Here is a 13,731-nt window from a genome sequence, read left to right on the forward strand (position 1 = left end):
AGGAAGAGGCCACAGTGGTGAGAGGCCCGCGTACCGCAAAAAAAAAAAAAAAAAAAAAAAAAAAGTTGGTATAATATTTAGTAGACAGCATACTGCTCAACATATACTAGAGAATGAGATGACCCATAAAGAGAACCATTGCCAGCAGTGGGCATATGAACATGAGTACATCTAGAATTCAAAGAAATCTAGAGGAATGCTTTGTATTTCCACAGAACTTGGAATAGTGGGATCAAGATATTCTCTGCATAGTCTCATGGGAAGGAAACTCCAACTAACACATGGCTTACACAAGACTTCACTAAAGCTAAGAAGTAACAAAAGGGAAATAAATTCATCATGTAAGACCAAACTAGATTGTCTGGTTATGATTTGCTCACCAGCTCTCAATCCTCTGTCCAGTTGAGGGGACTTATTGTTTAGGGGATTATACCTGGACATCTATTGGTCAGTTAAGAGGCTTGCTACTCTAAATAACAGAAAAACAAATCCAAGACTAAACAATGATGCTGGCTCACATAACCAGAAGTCTAGACAGTACAGACTTCAGGTACAATGTGATCAAGGCTCTTGACCTATTTTCTTGCAGTTCTGTCAGCTCCATTCTCCTTCATGGGTAGGTTTTGTTCTCAGGCTGATATCCCTCAAGGTCACAAAATGGCTGCCAGCAGGAAATGGGCAATATTCAATATGGAAGAGTGAGATTGACTTTCCATCACTACCACTCAAATAAAAGGAAGTACTTTCCTAAAATCTTTAAGTAACTCATATTTAATTAGCCAACATCAGGGCACATTCCTATTTGTAAACCATTTGCTGGCCAGGGGCAGGATTTCCATGAGTAGCTTACCTTAACCAGTCCTCAGTTGGTGAGCCAAGGACGGAGTTAGCTTTCCCTGAGTCAGAAAGGCTATATCTGATAAGGACCAGTACCCAAACAAAACTGGAGATTAATGAGAAAGGAGGCTTGGCAACTGGGTTATGGGTAATCATCTAGAATATCCACTGTATCTATTTTCTACCTGCCTCAGACTCTTGCACTATTTTTCCCCTTGCTCTTTGTAATCCATCCTCACTGGCCTTCTTTCAGATCTTCAACATGCTTTGTTCCTTTTCCCTCTAAGGTCTTTGCTCAAGCTATTCCTTTAGCTTGGAATGCTCTTCTTCCACTCCCTTTCCTAGTGAAATACTCATCGGTGTGCTTTCCACTGAAAAGTCACCCTTTTAGTAAAGCCTTCCCTCAGCCCCATACTAGCTCACATGCTGCTTCTTCCCACTCTAACTTAAACAAAAAGAGAAGACAGTTGACTCTCATTATTCCTGGTAGGTATGTTCTATAATGTTGCCACAAATACCGAATTAGTGAATACTGAACCACTGTTGCTAGGGGATACAGGCTTGGGTTCCAGGGAACCCGGTCACAACATTGTCAGTAACCAACAAATACATAACATTGTTTTATGGTTGTTTCTGTTTAAAGACACCTTATTTAATACATAGTTGGCTCATTAACATAGAACTCACAGCCAATAGTACTATAACTCACACCTGAACTAAGCTGATGTGACACACGTGTTTTCTCTGTAAGGCACCTCATGCTTTCCTGCGCTCAGGGACATTAGAGAACACTTCAGCACTCCCTCGTGGGACATTTTAAGCAGCAAGATTACCAATAATAAGTGCAAAAATTAGATAAATGCGAAAAGGACACGTTTACAGCCTGAGAGCTGAAATAAGAAGGCAGGGTGTGGCCTTGTTTGACCTCAGCTGGGAACGTGCATATCAGGCAACTCAAAATTTTCACCATTCTGCACACGTGCATGTCCACAAATGATGGAATGACCACAAAAGTCCACAGGTATTGATGTTGGGGTTACGCATAAATTTTAGCCAGTAGGCAAATTTGCAAATACAGAATCTAGGAATAATGAAGATCAACTGTATACTGCTTCATATACCTGGGGAGTCCTAGAAGGTGAATCTGATGCCAGGTGTGACTGGATCTCAGAGTTCCAGGGCTCTTTCTGCCTCCATCTTCTGCCTTTTCTTGGCTTCCTTCTTGCAAACCTCTCTCCACCCGTCAGCACAACAGCCGCTAGTAGCCCCAAGTCTATGTAATTCCTAGTTTACCCACAAACCCAGAAGAAAAAGAAACCCTTTGTCTCTCAAGCACTCTGTACGGATCTATGGGAAGACTGGGCCTTCTTGTACCCTGCTCTACCCTCTCTGGCGGGAGGGAGCATGTCAGCCCCACCCGACCCACGTAGACAAGACTCCTCACTGGGAAGGGGGCCCTGGGTTCAGAAGAAAGAGAACAAGCACAGTGGAAAAAATTTAAAATGTCAATTATAGTTGACATACTTTTAGAATTCCCTGAAATGAAAAATGAATTTTTTTTTGGCAGTGCTGCATGGCTTACGGGATCTTAGTTCCCTGAACAGGGATTGAACTCAGGCCCACGGCAGTGAAAGCATGGAGTTCTCACCACTGCCAGGGAATTCCATGAACATTTTTTTAAAAATAATAACTATTTTAATATATTTATAATTAAAGAAGATGTTGTATATATACACAATGGAATATTACTCAGCCATAAAAAAGAATGAATGAATGCCATTTTCAGCAACCTGGATGGACCTAGAGATTATCATATGAAGTGAAGTAAGTCTGACAAAGACAAATATCATATGATATCACTTATATGTGGAATCTAAAAAAATGATATAAATGAACTTATTTACAAAACAGAAATAGACTCACAGACACAGAAAACAAACTTCTGGTTACCAAAGGGGACAGCAGGGGGTGGGGAGATAAATTAGGAGTTTGGGACTAACAGATACACACTACTATGTATAAAATAGGTAAACAACAAGGACCTACTGTATAGCACAATGAACTCTACTCAATACCTTGTAATAATCTATCATGGAAAGGAATCTGAAAAAAAATATATATGTATAACTGAGTCACTTTGCCATACACCTGAAACTAACACATTGTAAATTAACTATACTTCAATTAAAAAATGTTTTTAAAGTATAATAAAAAATCATAGTAGATATATTTCCTTGGCACACCACTTGACCAGTGTGCACATGCTTCACATGAGACAGCACTGTTCTAAACACTCCCATTACTAACACCTGATGTAGGTCTTACTATCATTCCATTTAACATACGAGGAAACTGAGGCACATCAAGATAATTTTTGAAAAGGAGCAGTGATGGTGGACATCAGTCTTCTTACTGACTTTAGAAAATATTATTTCTTTTTTTTTACGGTACGCGGGCCTCTCACTGTTGTGGCCTCTCCCATTGCGGAGCACAGGCTCCAGACGCGCAGGCTCAGCGGCCATGGCTCACGGGCCCAGCCGCTCCGCGGCATGTGGGATCTTCCCGGACCGGGGCACGAACCGTGTCTCCTGCATCGGCAGGCGGACTCTCAACCACTGCGCCACCAGGGAAGCCCAGAAAATATTATTTCTAATATTTCACCATGAAATGTGGTGTTTGAGGAACTTTTTTTCTGTACGTTTTTTATAGCTATGTTTTATAAAGGTAAACAAGTTTCCTGTTCTGAGTTTTCCTAATGAGGATTTTTTTTTAATGTACCTAACTTACCATTTTAAAATGTAATAATTGGACTAAAATATTTTTTAAAATACCCTTGAGATGTTTCCTCACCATTTGCTTATTTCCTATCAACCAAATCATAGACTGTTCAGATTGCTGTTGACCACAGAACATTAATTGGATTCAATTTGCAGAAAAGAAAATTTTTTCCTGCATTTGTAAGAGAATCATATTGTTTTTCTCTTTTGATGTACTAATTTAGTAGATCATTTATAAGTTTTCCTTGCATTTCTAAGACAAATTCTACTTGATCTAGAGTAACTTGTATAGTCATCCCTAACCACTCTCTTTCATAACCCATATCCAGTCTATTAAATCTATTAGTAGACTCAACTGGCCCCTTCTTCAAAATATACCCTGAATCTGACCACTTCTTACTATCTCTGCCATCCAAAATAAAGACATCATTATCTGTTGCCGAGATTGAATTATTGATCCACTCCTGGTCCCTTTGCCTCCGTACTTGCCTCTCTATAGGTGATTCTCAAATTGCAGTTGTAATGATCCTTTAAAAATGTAAGACTTCCCATCTCCTCAGAGTGAACACTATAATCCTTTTCATGGCCCACATCTCCTGCTGCTCTCCCCTGTTCTTGTTCACTCTGAATCACATCACTGGCCTTGCTCTTCCTTGAGCACACCAGGTACACTGCTACCTCAGGGCTTTTGCATTTGCTGATTCAACTGCCTCTGCCTGGGTAATTCTTTCTCACAAATGAGTACAAATATATATATTTGTCTACATGTATACTAATAGATGGCTACATATATACATGTCTACACATAGATTATACATATAGGTCTACCTATATATTATACACATGTCTACATATATCCATCAACTCTTAGGTCCATGCCCAAATGTCACCTTCTGAGTGAGATGTTTCAGATAACACTATGGACAGCTGCAATCATGCTCCTGTATTACTTTACCCCCTCCCCACAGCAGCTTTATATTTCTCCACATTTTTCTCCATCTGATATACTGCATATGTGCTTATTTATTGTGTTTCTCCTCCATTAGAATGTCAGCTTCATGACAGTAGAGGTGTTTGCCTGTTTTGTTCCCTGTTACACCTGCAGTGCACGAGTCACTCAGTAAATATTAAATAGATGAGTGGACCATTATTTTATTCATTGTTTGCCTCAAGATCTGCTTCTGTCTCCCCTCATTGTTGGATTCAGTTTACTAACATTTTATTTAGGATTTGTGGAGCTATGTTTCTTAATGTGACTGGCTTACAATTTATTGGATTGATTGTACTTTATTTGGTCCTCTTTCTCCCTTCAACTTTTTAATCACTTTTTTTTTTTTTTTTTGCGGTACGCGGGCCTCTCACCGCCGTGGCCTCTCCCGCTGTGGAGCACAGGCTCCGGACGCGCAGGCCCAGCGGCCACGGCTCACGGGCCCAGCCGCCCCGCGGCGTGCGGGATCCTCCCGGACCGGGGCACAAACCCGCGTCCCCCGCATCAGCAGGCGGGCTCCCAACCACTGCGCCACCAGGGAAGCCCTCCCTTCAACTTTTTAGGAAGTTATATCTCCTATTTTAATTCTTTCAGTAGTTACCCTCAAAATGTTAATATGTACTATAGACTTAGAAGAGGAAATTAACAGTATCTCTACTCTCCCCCAGTATGATACAGAGACCCTGATCAGACCACATGTTCTGGTTGCTAGTAATTTAGGCTCCACTTTGTAGACTGTCAATGTGACTCATGTCCATAGTATGCCCGAAAAAAAATTATGAAGCAGACACAATCCTTGGCGCCTCCTCTCCTTTCTGCATTTTTGCACAATTTCTCCACCTGGGCAGAGTTTTATCTGAACATGTACATTCTGGTTTTAATGCCGTTATACTCTTTCCTATTAATACCTATTGTCTATCAATACCTACAGTCATGAAAGATCTTATTAACTAGGTCACAATAACCAATGAGATTTACAGTCTTATGTCACCTTAAAGTAATTACATTTCAACATAAAATAAATGAAAATATCAATACATCACTAGTGGGGAAATTTAAATAGAATAGTTAAATTAAACCTGGTCAAGGGCTCCCTTGTTACTCCTAAAAAAATGTAATATGTATTGCTAACTTCTTTTACTCATGGTCTTTGTCCCATCAATAAGAATTAACAAAAGCTTATTTGATTGTCTCAAATTATTTTTCCTCCATCAGTACTACTTACCCCTCACTGACTTCATCAGTAATATTCTCTCTAACCTTTGCCAACATTCAAAATATTCTTTATTACATCCGCATCTGTACTAAAATATGAAACCAATATATCTTGTTTTCTTAGTTTATTAATGTTGATACGAATTATGTTCAACCTGTACATATTTTTTAAAATACTAAACAGCTTAGCAGCATCAGAATCTTGATTTTTGTGGGATATAACTGAATATCTAATGTCATGATTTTTTTTTTTTTTCCCACACCGTGTGGCATCTTAGTTCCCTGACCAGGGGACCAGAGATCAAACCCATGCCCCCTGCAGTGGAAGCACAGGGTCTTAACCACTGGACCACCAGGGAAGTCCTTAATGTCATGATTTTTAAAGCATTACTTACTTAAATATTTTATTTTTTAAATATGCCCTGCTCTTGTGACACAATGCCAGAAAGACTGCCCTGCTCTTGCGACACAGTGCCAGAAAGACTGCCCCATTTACTTTTATCAGTGCCTATTTCCCCATATCACCTTCAAAACAGAGTTTTAGTGTTATATTTAGTTTTGCTACATTATTAAGTGTAAAGAAATAAAGTTATTTTAATTTGCATTATTTACTTACTAAAAATGTGAATATTTTCTTGGTTTACTCTTTATGTTTCTCTTTGTAACAAGCTGTTAGTTACTATCCTTAAAAATGAGTTACTATCTGAAGAATGTTTTGACTAGAATCTGGCATATAGTAAGTTCTGAATAAATGTTACTTGTTCTCATTATTATTATTGTTAAAATATTATTTTTGTTTTTGTTACTATGATCATCCCTGGACCTAAAGAGGCTAGATTTAGCCCATGGATTTATACCAAATTCCTTCTTTCTCTATTTATTTTAATAGGCTTTATTTTTTAGAGCAGTTTCAGGTTCACAGCAAAATTGAACAGAAGGTAGAGATTCTCATATATTCCCTGCCCTGAGGCATGCATTATCAACATTCCCCATGAGAGTGATGCATTTGTTACAACTGACAAATGTACACTGATGCATCATTATCAGGCAAAGTTCATAGTTAATATTAGGGTTCACTCTTGGTGTTGTACATTCAGTGAGTTTGGACAAATATATAGTGATGTATAGCCCCCATTATAGTATCACGCAGAGTAGTTTTACTGCCCTAAAAATTCTCTATGCCTTGCCTATTCATCCCTCACTCCCCTTAGCAACCACTGATCTTTTTACTGTTTCCGTAGTTTTGTCTTTTCCAGGATTCCAAAACTTGGACTCATACAGTGTGTAGTCTTTTCACATTGGTTGCATTCACTTAGTAATACTCATTTATGTTTCCTCCATGACTTTTCTTGACTTGATAACTCATTTCTTTTCAGCACCAAATAATATTCCACTGTCTCTATGTACCTTAGTTTATTTACCCATTCATTTACTGAAGGGCATCTTGGTTGCTTCCAAGTTCTGCCAATTGTGAATGAAGCTGCCATAAACATCCTTATGCAGGTTTTTCATTTTCAGCTCCTTTGGGTAGATATTAAGGAGCACAATTGCTGGATCTAATGGTAAGAGTATGTTTAGTTTTGTAAGAAACAGCCAACTGTCTTCCAAAGTGATTGTACTATAGTACTTTGCATTCCCACCAACAATGAACGAGAGTTCCTATTGCTCCTCATCCTCTTCGGCATTAGCTGTGTCAATGTTCTGGATTTTGGCCATTCTAACATGTGTAGAATGTATATGCATAGGTAGTGGTCTCTCATTTTAATTTGCCTTTCCCTGATGATATAAGATATGGAGTATCTTTTCATATGCTTATATGCTATCTGTATATCTTCTTTGCTGAAGTGTCTGTTAAGGGCTTTGGTCCATTTTTTAGTTGGGTTATTTGTTTTTATGCTGTTGAGTTTTAAGAGTTCTTTAAAGTTTGGATAACAGTTTTTTATCAGGTATGTCTTTTGTAAATGTTTTCTTAGTTAGGGAAATCCACCCCCCCCATCAATGTTTCAGATGCCATCTCTTCTCACCTTCTCTAGAATACTGTTTTAGCAAATCTCACCTTTCTCTCCTACATTATTCGATTTCCCTCTCTACTGGATTTTTCCCTATCAGCATACAAAATGCCTTTTATATCTCCTATTTTTTAAAAAAAACACAACAGGGACTTCCTTGCTGGCACAGTAGTTAAGAATCTGCCTGCCAGTGTAGGGGACATGGGTTCGAGCCCTGATCTGGGAAGATCCCACATGCCGTGGAGCAACTAAGCCCGTGCACCACAACTACTGAGCCCACGTGCCACAACTACTGAAGCCTGCGTGCCTAGAGCCCGTGCTCTGCAACAAGAGGAGCCATGGCAATGAGAAGCCTGCACGCCACAGTGAAGAGTAGCCCCCGCTCACTGCAACTAGAGAAAGCTGGTGCACAGCAATGAAGACCCAAAAATAAATAAATAAATAAAATTAAAAATAATAATGATAAAAAAATTTAAAAACACAAGAAAACACTCTTGATCGCAATTTAGAATCCTGAATTCTCACTTTCCCTTTACAGTAAACTAAAAAGGAATTGTCTAAACTTGTCTCCTCTCATCTTTTTTCCAATCTTTTTTAAAGTTATGAATTTATTTCAAATGGTATATACACTATGGAACAAAAATTAAAATAATCAAAATTCCATTAAAAATTTCAAAATATGTAGGAAATAGTGAAATAAGATTGACAAAATATTAATAATTGTTGAAGCTGCATAATGAGTCCCTGTAGGTTTATTATACTAGTCTTTACATATATATTTGAAATTCTGCCATAATAAAATGTTAAAGAAGTGTGTGTTGAAGTCTTTCTCCTGCTCTTTCCCTATCCACCTCATCTGCCCTGTCCTCTACAGGTAATCCCTTTTATTAGTTTCTTATGCATCCTTTCAGTGCAGATACAAGTAAAAATGAACATACATTCTCTACCTTCTTTCCTTACACACAAGGTCGTACACCTCATACACACTTCTGTGATGTGCTTTTATCGTGTTAACAGTAGGTGTTGTATGCTACCTTGTGTGTGAGACACAAGGCTGTAGGGCAAAACTTTTCTTTGCTTTTCATATTGAGTTACCTTTCAGTCCAGGGTCTCCCTCAGATGGACATCTAGGACTTTCCTTCTTCTCCCTTGGGCCTCCTTCTCCTGCACACAGGGTCCTGATATTTTCTCCTTCCTGGCACTGTCCTTGAGGGCTGCAGTCGGATCCCTGAAGTCCTGCGTGTTCCCCGGCGCAGCGGTGTCTGCTCAAGTTCTTCGCATCTTGGGAGGCGGTTTCACTCCTTCAGGTCCTGGGGAATGAAGCATCTATGACAGCGGTCCCCAACCGTTTTGGCAGCAGGGACCTGTTTCGTGGAAGACAGTTTTTCCATGGACGGGGCTTTGCGGGGGCGTATGGTTCAGGCGGTAATGCAGCTATGGGGAGGGATGGGGAGCCGCAGGCAGATGAAGCTTCGCCTGCTCACCAACTGCTCACCTCCTGCTGTGCGGCCCGGTTCCTAACAGGCCGTGGACAGATACTGGTCCACAGCCCCGGGAGTTGGGGACCCCTGATCTATGAGACAAAGCTTTCCTTTGCAGATGGTGACTACTTCTTGTGGCCAATTTTTAGTGCAAAGACTTACCAAGGATTTCTTTCCATTTGGGTGTGTGAGCGTGAAATGGGAATGGGGATATAAAGAAGAAAAAAAGGAAGAAAGTCAAATCCAGCCACTCATGTAAAACTTGGAATTGTTTGGTTCTATTTTTACGTTATCTGTATCATTAACCTTTATTTCTGTTTATAAAAATTTTTTAAATATGTATTTGTTTTATATTTAAAAAGATACTGCTTTTCCACTAAAAATAGTTTCTGGAATTCTTACTATTTATATTTCTGTAAACAGTTTCCTATTTTCTATAGAGGTTTCCATCGATATTTTAATTGTACTGCATTAAATCTATGACTAAATTAGGAAAGATATTGTGTTCCTCAATATATTAATTATTTACACCCCAGAATGTAACATATTGCTTGTTCTATTCAAACCTACCTTTATTGTAATGCTTTTTTATTAGATCTAGTTGGGACTTTGCTAGGCTAATTTTATAAACGTCTTAGCACCTTAGCATGGCTAACATACACTGGATTGTTCAAAAACAACTTTGATAACAAATTAAGGAAAAAAATCAGAATAATATACTGATGGAAAGTTGTAAAACATCAAAAAAGTCTGAATAATGAGGCTAATTAGCTTTACTGAATCCAAAATTCCCATGTCCGAAGGTAACACCATTCTGTCAAGACAGTGATTGGCACATGGCAATCCTTCCCTCAGTCAGGCGCCAGCGCCCTGCACAACTAGTTCCATTTGGGCCGACACCAACTCATTTCTAATCTAAACTGTTTTGTAGTTCAAACCTCCCTAGGTTAGGGTTGCGAGATAAAACACAGGACAGTTAAATTTGTAATTCAGATAAACAACTAACACTTTATTCTAGTATAAGTAGTCTTTTTTTTTAACATCTTTATTAGAGTATAATTGCTTTACAATGGTGTGTTAGTTTCTGCTTTATAACAAAGTGAATCAGTTATACATATATATATGTCCCTATATCTCTTCCTTCTTGCATCTCCCTCCCTCCCAACCTCCCTATCCCACCCCTCTAGGTGGTCACAAAGCACCAAGCTAATCTCCCTCTGTTATGCGGCTGTCTCCCACTAGCTATATATTTTACATTTGGTAGTGTATATATGTCCATGCCACTCTCTCACTTCGTCCCAGCTTACCCTTCCCCCTCCCCATATCCTCAAGTCCTTTCTCTAGTAGGTCTGCATCCTTATTCCCATCTTTCCCCTAGGTTCTTCTGACCATTTTTTTTCTAGATTCCATATATATGTGTTAGCATACCGTATTTGTTTTTCTCATTCTGACTTACTTCACTCTGTATGACAGTGTCTAGGTCCATCCACCTCACTACAAATAACTCAGCTTCATTCCTTTTTACGGCTGAATAATATTCCATTATATATATGTGCCACATCTTCTTTATCCATTCATCTGTTGATGGACACTTAGGCTGCTTCCGTGTCCTGGCTATTGTAAATAGAGCTGCAATGAACATTATTTTTTGATAATGGCCATCCTGACCAGTGTGAGGTGGCACCTTATTGTAGTTTTGATTTGCATTTCTCTAATAATTAGTGATGTTGAGCAGCTTTTCATGTGTTTGTTGGCCATTGGCCATCTGTGTGTCTTCTATGGAGAAATGTCTATTTAGTCTTCTGCCCATTTTTGGATTGGGTTGTTTTTTTGATATTGAGCTGCATGAGTTGCTTGTATATTTTGGAGATTAATCCTTTGTCAGTTGCTTCATTTGCAAATATTCTCTCCCATTCTGAAGCTTGTCTTTTCATCTTGTTTATGGTTTCCTTTGCTGCGAAAAAGCTTTTAAGTTTCATTAGGTCCCATTTGTTTAATTTTGTTTTTATTTCCATTTCTCTAGGAGGTGGGTCAAAAAGGATCTTGCTGTGATTTATGTCATAGAGTGTTCTGCCTATGTTTTCCTCTAAGAGTTTGATAGTGTCTGGCCTTACATGTAGGTCTTTAACCCATTTTGAGTTTATTCTTGTGTGTGGTGTTAGGGAGTGTTCTAATTTCATACTTTTACATGTAGCTGTCCAGTTTTCCCAGCACCACTTATTGAAGAGGCTGTCTTTTCTCCACTGTATATCCTTCCCTCCTTTATCAAAGAAAAGGTGACCATATGTGTGTGGGTTTATCTCTGGGCTTTCTATCCTGTTCCACTGAGCAACCTTGTCTTGTTCCTGATCTTAGTGGAAATGGTTTCGGTTTTTCACCATTGAGGATGATGTTGGCTGTGGGCTTGTCATATATGGCCTTTATTATGCTGAGGAAAGTTCCCTCTATTTCTACTTTCTGGAGGGTTTTTATCATAAATGGGTGTTGAATTCTGTTGAAAGCTTTCTTTGCATCTATTGAAATGATCATATGGTTTTTCTCCTTCACTTTGTTAATATGGTGTATCACGTTGATTGATTTGCATATATTGAAGAATCCTTGCATTCCTGGGATAAACCCCACTGGTCATGGTGTATGATCCTTTTAATGTGCTGTTGGATTCTGTTTGCTAGTATTTTGTTGATGATTTTTGCATCAATGTTCAGCAGTAATATTGGCCTGTAGTTTTCTTTGTGACATCTTTGTCTGGTTTTGGTATCAGGGTGATGGTGGCCTCGTAGAATGAGTTTGGGAGTGTTCCTCCCTCTGCTATATTTTTTCTCTAAATGTTTGATAGAATTAGCCTGTGAAGCCATCTGGGCCTGGGCTTTTGTTTGTTGGAAGAATTTAAATCACAGTTTCAATTTCATTGCTTGTGATTGGTCTGTTCATATTTTCTATTTCTTCCTGGTTCAGGCTCGGAAGGTTGTGCATTTCTAAGAATTTGTCCATTTCTTCCAGGTTGTCCATTTTATTGGCATAGTGTTGCTTGTAGTAATCTCTCATGATCCTTTGTATTTCTGCAGTGTCAGTTGTTACTTCTCCTTTTTCATTTCTAATTCTGTTTATCTGAGTCTTCTCCCTTTTTTTCTTGAAAAGTCTGGTTAATGGTTTATCAATTTTGTTTATCTTCTCAAAGAACCAGCTGTCTCTGAAGGCTGTGCCTTTGTAGGAATATGTTCATTTCTTCCAGGTTGTCAATTTTATTGGCATACAGTTGCTTATAGTAATCTCTCATGATCCTTTAAATTTCGGCAGGGTCAGTTATTACGTCTCCATTTTCATTTCTAATTCTGTTGATTTGAGTCTTTTCCCTTATTTTCTTGATGAGTTTGGCTAATGCTTTATCAATTTTGTTTCTCTTCTCCAAGGACCAGTTTTTAGTTTTATTGATCTTTGCTACTGTTTCCTTCATTTCTTTTTCATTTCTGATCTTATCTTTATGATTTCTTGACGTCTGCTAACTTTCGGGGTTTTTTGTTCTTCTTTCTTTAATTGCTTTAGGTGTAAGGTTAGGTTGTCTATTTGAGATATTCCTTGTTTCTTAAGGTAGGATTGTATTGCTATAAACTTCCCTCTTAGAACTGCTTTTGCTGCATCCCATAAGTTTTGGGTCATTGTGTTTTTGATAGTTTGATTAATATGTATCTTGGCGTGTTTCTCCTTGGATTTATCCTGTATGGGACTCTCTGTGCGTCCTGGACTTGATTAACTATTTCCTTTCCCATATTAGGGAATTTTTCAACTATAATCTCTTCAAATATTTTCTCAGTCCCTTTCTTTTTCTCTTCTTCTTCTGGGACCCCTATAATTCGAATGTTGGTGCATTTAATGTTGTCCCAGAGATCTCTGAGACTGTCCTCAATTCTTTTCATTCTTTTTTCTTTATTCTGCTCTGCAGTAGTTATTTCCACTATTTTATCTTCCAGGTCACTTACCTGTTCTTCTGCCTCAGTTATTCTGCTATTGATTCCTTGTAGAGAATTTTAAATTTCATTTATTGTGTTGTTCATTGCTGTTTGTTTGCTCTTTAGTTCTTCTAGGTCGTTTTTAAACGTTTCTTGTATTTTCTCCATTCTATTTCCAAGATTTTGGATCATCTTTACTATCATTATTCTGAATTGTTTTTCAGGTAGACTGCCTATTTCCTCTTCATTCATTAGGTCTGGTGGGTTTTTACCTTGCTCCTTCATCTAAGGTGGGTTCAGCGGGCTGTGTAGGCTTCCTGGTGGAGGGGACTAGTGCCTGTGTTCTGGTGGATGAGGCTGGATCTTGTCTTTCTGGTGGGCAGGTCCACATCAGGTGGTGTGTTTTGGGGTGTCTGTGGCCTTATTATGACTTTAAGCAGCCTCTGTGCTAATGGATGGGGTTGTGTTCCTGTCTTG

At 38.7% G+C, this 13,731-nt stretch overlaps 1 long non-coding RNA gene across 2 annotated transcripts in view; it reads right to left on the reverse strand.

The window, feature by feature from the left end:
• The window catches only part of LOC114487136 (uncharacterized), a 65,117-nt gene that overhangs the window by 16,834 nt on the left and 34,552 nt on the right, over positions 1–13,731 (reverse strand). For both annotated transcript variants that reach the window (XR_008618562.1, XR_003681882.2), the window contains one exon: positions 8,922–9,136. This is a non-coding gene — a long non-coding RNA (uncharacterized lncRNA). The remainder of the gene's footprint in view (positions 1–8,921; positions 9,137–13,731) is intronic.

This window comes from Physeter macrocephalus, chromosome 11, assembly GCF_002837175.3.
Source record: "Physeter macrocephalus isolate SW-GA chromosome 11, ASM283717v5, whole genome shotgun sequence".
Lineage (NCBI taxonomy): Eukaryota > Metazoa > Chordata > Mammalia > Artiodactyla > Physeteridae > Physeter > Physeter macrocephalus.